Raw genomic sequence first — 9,251 nt, 5'->3', positions numbered from 1 at the left:
TTTTTATAAATGGTTAGAATGTGGAAGTTTTGAAAAGGTAGATATTCCAAATTTTCAATAACTAAAAACTGAAAGCATATTAAAACTAGTTTCCCTAAAGAGCGTATAACCATTACCAATGTTATCCAACTAAGCAAGCAACAAGCAAGGGAGAATTAAACACCACAACAGTCTAAACCCCTGGTGATTACACAGTTGTTGAAGGGAAATGCTAGTTAATATTGGTCATATATTTGATCATTATTTTTACAGTGCAGTTTTCTTTTATAAATATTAGAATAAAATACACACGTTTGTTTTTTTCAATAATAAACTTGATATGCTTTTTTTCTAAAACATATGTGCAGAGCCTATTATCTTATGCTGTTTTACATATTTCATATCTCCTGTTTAATTTTTTATGTGCAACATTTAAACATATGAAAGCTAAAATCTCTTATTTTTTACTGCATCATATATGCTTATACTTTCATATGGGGGCTACTTACATGTAATTTGTAGAAATAATGAATCAAACGGTTAGTGATAGAGCCAGAGATATAATGGCAAATGAGCTTCTATCTTGATATATTTCAATATATGTGAGAAGACATAGATAAAATTACTTATTATCCTTCAAATTAGACTATGAACTTATGGAGTTAATTGTGATTTTAGGTGCACAAATGAAAACTGTTGCTAAATAAAGTCTCACTATTTTTTTTCTCAAAACTTGCAGCATATGAAGATTTTCAATTATATTTAATTGTTGGATATATATTATTTCACTACAAGTGGATTGAACTCACTATAATTATCCCCAGCTTAATCCTTAAGCACTTTTCCCCCTTAAAATGAAATCATTATTCGCCACTGTTCCTACTTTAAAAATAAAATAAGATGCAATTTATAACTTGGGCAAAAGTATATCTGTGAAAACCCATTTTAGCCTTTAACAGATGGACTTATTTCAAGTCATTGATTTTGAGACGTTAAGGAAGCAGCAGAAAGTCTTCGTGGTAATTTTTATTGAATAGAGTCCTATTAGGGATGGGAGGCATGGTAATAAATAACAGTAACCTTTGTGTAGCACAGCTTTAGGCAGTATTAAGGCCAAAACTTCTCAAGGGATTGAAGACAATTTTGGTGCTAATTACCCTTTTTTCTATATGAAATGTTAACTGTCTAAGAATTAATGGGACTGATCCTTTCAACTGATCTAATGTTTCAAGAGTTATGTCATCCTTAAATGTCCCAGTTGTTCAATGATAATGAGTGCACTCTCCCTGGATTTTAAGGTTCCTTCTCTTTCCTTTTTATGCTCCATCTGTAAAGCCTGAATATTGAATCACATTTTTTTTTCTGTTTCTTGTATTTGATCAGGGCCACTCATCCAAGGGCGAAATCTCACATTGAAATGTAGCTAAACTTTGAGATTTGACTGACAACAGCACTAAGAGCAGCTTCATCTTCTCACTGGCTCACAGAGCCATCAATCCCTGCACAAATGGACACTGAGATGAAACATCCAGACAAGCGTGGAGAATGGCACCTTGTCCCTGTCACAGAGGCAGTGAGTAGATAGCCCTGAGAAAGCCTGGGGTCCGAGGTTACTCCCCTGGGAACAGGTATGCTGTCCAGGGCGTCCACCAGGCCAAGGTGAGGCTCACAATTGGAAAGATTAGACAATTTCCCTGCCAGCCTGTTTTAATACTGGAGGCTGCGGTTTGCCAAGTGATGAATGCAGTCATTTGCCCGAAAAATTAGTTTAAGCTGTAAGACAAAGTCTTGAGGTCCCTTTAGCAATTTAAACCTCACCGAACAAAGTTCACTGGACAATTTCAAAGAAAAAGGAACAATTCCACATTGTTACTAGGAGTGAGATAGGAAATGCAATCTCTAAACTTATCCGATTATTTAATATGGCTTTCTGACTTGAGAAAGGACCATGGTTTTACATTAGGAAACAGTCATTCATCGAATAATAGAAAATAAACGCTTTGGGAATGATACACGAGATTTATTTGAGATCTGTAAAATTGGGTTAGCAATCTGAGATTGAGAATGTAGACAACTACTCAACTTACAAGTTATGTGGCACATTTCTAGGACAATAAAAATCCAGAGAGGAGTTTGAACACTGCAAGAATATAAATTAAAGTGTATTATTTCATCAGCTATTGATCTAATTTACAAGCCTAACTCACCATTTTGGTGTCTTCACAAGAAGCTGATAGGGGAATAAAAATGTCAGTGCTTCAATTTATTATGAAAACTACACCAATAATAAAAGAAGTCCATGGTCATTATATAGAAAATTCTGCATTGAAGTTAATTATAAAGTAGTGTTCCTGAAAAATATAATCCAACCAGTAAGAATTCACTGGAATCTCTTAAAGCCTATTGTCATCTCCTGCAAAAGTTATCAAGCAGAGAGATATATTTGGTCATCTTATAAGAAATGTGTGATAACTATGAGCCTTCAACAAGGACACTGACAAGATTTTATCTGACTTGTGTTTCCTCTATCTATACCCAGCATATACACTCATTTCCCTATCTTGATTCTTCATTGAGATATTATATTATCATTATTAAATACAGTTTGATTTTAAATCTAGTTAAATTTTTATCATTTTTCTAAGCTTTGCTCTTTCTACTTTTGCTTTAGAAAATAGTTCCCTGCTAAAGTGAGTTCCACAAATTACCTAATCTTTTATCATTTTATACAATAGATAACCAACTATTTTTCAAAAAATGGTCCATGTACCAACTGCTCAAAACTATATGAGGCAGTTTTAAAGGTTCCTGGTCTTAGAGGTACTGAAATGCCAATCCTTGGGTGACACATTTAGAAAACTGTTTTCCTTGAGCTCCAAAAATTATCTCTGTATATTCTAATGTTTGAGAGCCAGTGGCCTTGGGTATGTTTGTAGCCTAATGTAGAAATGAGATAGACTTGGTCTTTCAAACAATCTTCATCTTAAAACATACATCTAACATCTGTTACCCTACTCCTTAATATATTGTGAAATACATTTTATGTAAGAAATGTTTTATAAAGTTTAAATTGGTATTCATTAGATTACAATCAAAGTTGTCATTAAGTTGGTCCTTAAGTTCACATCAATATGAAATAAATCTTCATCATGGCATTAGTTAGTATAATGAAAGACTTATGGAAAATTGGGATTGCTCTGGCTGCTACAAAGTGAAAAGCTTTTTCAACTTGATTTCAAAAATAGAGCAGAACAGCGAGGCACAGTGCAAAATCCAGGTGTGATACTGAATACCAGTGATCCCAGCAACTCAGGAGGCTGAGGCAGGAGGATCACAAGTTCAAGGCCAGCTTGGGCAAAATAGTAAGACCCTGTTCAAATATAGTATAAAAAGGACTGGGGAAGTAGCTCAGTTGTAGAATCCCTGTGGTTCAATCTCCAGGACAAGAGAAACACACATAGAGTGGAAGTTTCCCTGAAACTGATTGACAAGTGATGCATTATCTCCATTGCCACACTACCTGGAGCTTCTCTTTATTTGTATGTTGCTATTTGGAGGTGACTTATATTTACAACTAGGGAAAAGATCTAGTAGGAAATATGTAAAAAGGAGAAAATGTAGTGGAGAGTTTGTTGTGATTTTCAAGTGATGCATAACACATGACTGAATGAACATCAAGAAACATCTATTTATTAAGAGAAAATATTCTGACCTTTGGCATAGTTCTAACTTTAAATGTTCCTTTTAACTTTTCTTTTCCCTTCATTTGTTGACCCTGCATTTGATATATGCATGGACTTCTGCTATCTAAAACAACTTTAGATTTTCAAATGTTTTTTTGAAAGTTGGAGCCCCCTACTATGAGCACAGGTGGAGAGTTTAAGCTCCTCTGAAGACTTCCAAGATACCTTTTCTAGGATATATTTACAGCCATTATACTTTTTTTTAAATGATATCAGGAAATTGTGCAATTTTAATGATATCAGGAAACTTGGTAATTTACACAGATAACCTGGTTCATTCTGCTTAATATTCTTACTCTTTTTTAAAAAATATAAGTTAATTCTTTATCTGTCTCTTCCCATACAATTACCAATTTAAGGCTGCACTCTTTAGGTACACATTAAGCTGCATTCTCGTAAGAAATGATTAAATGAAGGAATAATAAAGTGAGAGACACCGTTCTTCCTAGGATAGAAAAATCCTCTCTTAGATATTTAAACCAAATGTTTATTTATTGACACTAGTCAAAGTTGCACTTCAAAATCAATATTTATCAAAATATCCACAATAAAAAATGATTGATAAATCAATGCAGACATTATCAAAATATCAATGATATTCTTCACAGAAAGAAAAAGAAATTATTCTCAAATTCATATGGAACCACAAAGGAAATTAAGTGGACAAAGCAATTTTCAGACAAAAGAACAAAACTGGGGTTCTCACACTAACTGAATTCCAGATGTACTACATATTCCTAGTAAACCAAAGAGCACAGAACGGCATTAGAACTGAGGAGGACTAATGGAAGAGACAACAGAGGTACATCCGTGACTATACATCCAACTGATTTTTGACAAGGGTTCCAAGAACACACAATTAAAAATGGGCTCTTATCTCACTACATATACAAAAAAGATCCCCAAATGAATTAAAGAACCAAATGTCAGACATAGAAACTACTGGAAAAAGCAAAGGGAATAAGCTCCAAAGCATTGGTTTGGGTGATATTTTTATGAATAAGGCCTTAAAACCAAAGCAACAAAAACACAATCAACAAATGGGATGACACTAAACTGCTTAGCAAAGGAAACAGCGAACATCGTGAAGAGCCAACCTACAAAATCAGGATGATATTTGGAACCTACACTTCTGATAAAGGTTAACGACAACTATTGAATGAAGTCAAACAACTTAATAGTAAGAAATAGCTTGATTAAAAATGTGCAATAATGAATAGGCATTTTTCAAAAGATATACAAAGGGTCAAAAAAATAAGTAAATGAAATAAATTTCAGCAGCGTTAATCATGGCAGAAAAGCCAAGGTAAGACACAATGAGATATCACATCACTCCTGTTAGAATGACTAGTATAAAATAAAATAAAAAAACAAGTATTGGCAAGAACTTGGAGGAAAGGGACTCTTTGTAGTGGGAATATAAATTTGTGCAGTGATTATGGAAAATAGGGTGGAGATTTCTAAAAAGTTAAAACTAAAACTACCAGAGGATCTTGAAATCCTGCTGCGAGGTAGATACTTATTCAAAGTAAATAAATCAGTTTGTTGAAGAAACATCTGCATGACCACTTTTGCTATAGCCCTGTTTGCAGGAACCAATATATGCCATCAACCTATAAGTCTGCTGCAGGGGATTGATGAATGTGGTGCATCTGCACAGGGAGAATTGTTCAGCCATAGAGAAGAAGCCAACCCTGCTACATGGAAGAGATCATGGAGGACATTTGCATGGACCCATAAGATATTAAGTGGAACAAGCTTGGAACAAAATGACAGAGTATGGGCACGCTCACACGTGAAAGCTAAGACTTTAATTTCAAAGTAAAGAGTAGGATGGTGGTTAATAGAGGCTAGGGCAGCTGGGGAATGTGGGTGTGGGGGATTTAGGTTAAGGACACACAATTAGAGTTAGATATGAGAGATAGACTCAAGAGATCTAGAGTACAGTATGGTCATGATAGCATGACAATATATTGCACCCTTGAAAAAAATACTAAGAGGGTACAAAAGTGATCTCACTACAAAAATGGTAACTGTGAGAGGTAATGCATATGTTGATTAACTAGACATACCTATCTTACTACATATATTTACTTCAAAATATCAGGCTGGACACAACAAACCCATACAAAGTTTTGTGTCTTTGGCAACACAATAAATAAATTTGAAAATAAATCAACATCCAAATAAATTTTCATTGATGCCAGTATTTTAATGAGTATGAAAAGATATACTTAAGTTTTATTTTCCTATCTGCCTATATATCTACAAAACTTACAGAGCAGCCATAGATTTTATAGAGAAAGCAATACTGGGAGAAGATTTTAAACTTCTATTCGCCTCATCTTAACTTTAAAGTAGATCTTTATAAAATTTAATATGAACTAGCTCGTAAATGAATATGCATCATAAAACAAAACGTAGACATGTCTTTCATGTGAAGGCTTTGTGTGAGAGTGTATGTGTTTGTATGTGCAGGTGTGTGGATGCATGTGGGATTGTGTAGAGAGGGCGGTGTATGTGGAGGTATATGGTTTTGTGTGGGTGAATGGGTGAGTGCTTGGGTGAGTAACCACAGTTCTGCAATGCATAGAAACAACTATTGCATTTTTGCAGTTCACTAGCTGGGGAAATAATTTGTTGCTTTGCAGACAGGTTCTATAATGGTGTTTGGAACCCAACTGTGTTCTGTGTCCCACAGCCTCCATTTATCTGCTTCTTTGGTAGAATTTTGCTTTCTTATGCTTTCCAGAAATTTTCCACCTGAATTTATTGCTCATGCCTTGACTTTTCTCTGTCACCTTCCTCTTTATTCCTACTTATTTACTGTTGTTCCTCAACTCCCTCTCCTTCCTGGTCAGGAAGTGTTCATGGACCCTAAACGTGGATACTCTTTCTTCCATTGCTCATATCCTTGTGTCATATAAAAGCAAGAACATGACTCTGAAGTCCAGTGTCATCTCCTTGGATAGAGAGAGAATTGTCAGTACAGGTTACTGCAATGATGAGAGAAATTACTTTTAAATGACTGGCAGCTATATTTATGAACTTCTTTCTAGCACTGGGGATGCAGAAGTGATCAAAAGTCACAAAAGAGCACCCTTTTAAAATCCAATTTGAGGAGAGTAGTTGAAAGAACTGGTGCATACATGTATACATATGAATCACAGCATACATTTTACATGATGGGGAAAGGGGAATGTGATACATGCAAAAATTTTGTAAGATCTCATTGATGAAAATTTCAGGAAAGATTTGAAAGAAATGTGGGCCAAGTCGTGTTTTTAGCTGAAGAAAGACTTTGCAGATAGGTAGACAGCAAATTAACAGTCACTAAATCCAAGGCAGAGTTAGTATCTTTTCTATAAAGAGCAAACACCTGACTCAGGAGGCAGAAACGCCATTCCTGCACCTTTTACTAAGCTGAGCCAAGACTGAGATTTGGTGACAACTCGATTGGTGATCTCTGCTGAGAACTTAGCAAGCTTCACATTCACTACACTTGAATCAATATTGCCATAAATTCATCAATGTTTGGCTCAGATCTTGATGTTTTGGAGTCTAAGGTTTTCTGACATTTACAGATTTTAATTGTTGCTGTCTTCAAGAGCTACACAAACACAGCCTGCACAGAAGCTGGTCTGATAATTTGGGTGGTCTCCAACTCATTCACACACATGGTTAAATTCCCTGTGTAGACTTCTCATTGAGAATATTGTTACAGATGCATAGCCACTGCTTCTTGGGATGTTCTCTGATATTTCCCAAACCTGACTGTCCATGTTTTGTCGAGATTGAACCTATTTTTCAGTTCAACCTGTAGCCCTGTGGTTCCTACTCCAAGGTCAGCTGTAGCCAGAGGAGATTTCACTGAACAATTCATTTCTTATGCACATTCACAGATAGGTGGTAATAGCTATAACTACCAAATGGATTTGACCAATTCAAGGGTTCTTTACCTTAGTTCATATTGCTATAATGCCTCTTGCATTCTAGATGTTAAATAATTATATTCCATCTCTGTAACTGAACCCAGCTATTTAAATGTGGTTAATATGATTTGATGGATTCAAAAGGGAATTGTATCCTTATTCACATATTATTTTTCCCTAAATCCAAGTTAGTTGTATCCTATGCTTAGTTTCTCAATGCATAAAACCAAGACAATGTTATTTACCTTACAAGGTTAAGAGGAAGAAAATAATATTTATGAAAGCATTTGGTGTGTCTCTAAGCAAAACTTAAGTATTCAGTAATGTTAATACTACTCATTTCTCTATGACAAATTTAGATTTAGATAAAGAAAAAGCTATAAATTCTGTTATCTGACTCTTTACCTGAACAAATGCATATGAGAATTCATTTTGGAAAGAATCTTCTTTAGTTATTTCATGCATTAGCAATGGATGGGCAGACGAAGCCTTTTTGATTATTTCACCTAAGGAAGGAGAAAGTTTAAATATAGTAAAAATTATTCTCATTTATTTCTAGTTATTATTCTTAATGCATTAGAAAAAAATCATAATTATATATTACACATATCATGAAAAATGATGATACTTTTGAAATGCTTCCTAAAATTATCTTAATTTAACAAAGAGAACCAGGAATCAAAACTAGGTTTGGAGAATATATTAAGACTTATAAAATTGCCTTCTGATTTAAGGTTGGTTTAACTGGATCACATTATCTAAAAGTCTTCAAATATGATTGATGCCAACATTAAAGAAGTCTTTCATCTCGAACTTCAAATAAAAAATGGCACACAGAAGAGAAGGTAGGGCATAAAAATCCCTAGGGAATCAGAAAGCCTGGACACTGTGAGATTGTAACTTCACAAATCATTTAGTTAAATCTGTGATTGAACACTCCTAACATTGTGGAATTGCATAATATCAGTAAGAGGCCCTTTCTCCTGGGATGTGATGTTTACCCTTCCATGTCTTTCAACCCATTATAGTTTTGAATATGCAAGCCTGATAACTGGTGGCCTCATTAAGGCAATAGGTTATTTTCCTGTCTGCAAGCTTGCACTGATCCAGATAGGATAGATGTGTTTGATCCCAAAAGGGATGCAGTCTCTGGGGTAATCTGTTTTTCTTTGCCTTTATAAGGTCCACCAAATTAAGTATTTATTGATGAAGGGAATACACCATCCTGTTAGGTATAGATGACCACATGCTCCAAGATCCTCAGTTCTAGTTAATGCCATGAAGGTATAAGTCTAATTGGATTACTTTTTTCCATAGTGATCAATGCAGAAACAAATCTGCACTAAAGTAGAACACTGTCAGGTGTCAGAAAACCTAGTCAAGGGAAAAATACCTTCTGCAACTGCTATTCACTAGAGGAAGTGACTGCCCCAATATTTTACAGCAGGTTACATTAATTAACTCAAAGAGAACACCACTCACTTCTGGTTAGGCTTAATGCTCCCATTGAAGATCTAAATTTAAAGAAATTAAAACAACAAACAAAATTTTTAAAAAAACTTCTATTGTGTTGGCTGTCCCATCTTCCCTATAAATA

Source organism: Ictidomys tridecemlineatus, chromosome 13 (genome assembly GCF_052094955.1).
Source record: "Ictidomys tridecemlineatus isolate mIctTri1 chromosome 13, mIctTri1.hap1, whole genome shotgun sequence".
Taxonomy (NCBI): Eukaryota; Metazoa; Chordata; class Mammalia; order Rodentia; family Sciuridae; genus Ictidomys; species Ictidomys tridecemlineatus.
This window is presented reverse-complemented; position numbering follows the sequence as displayed.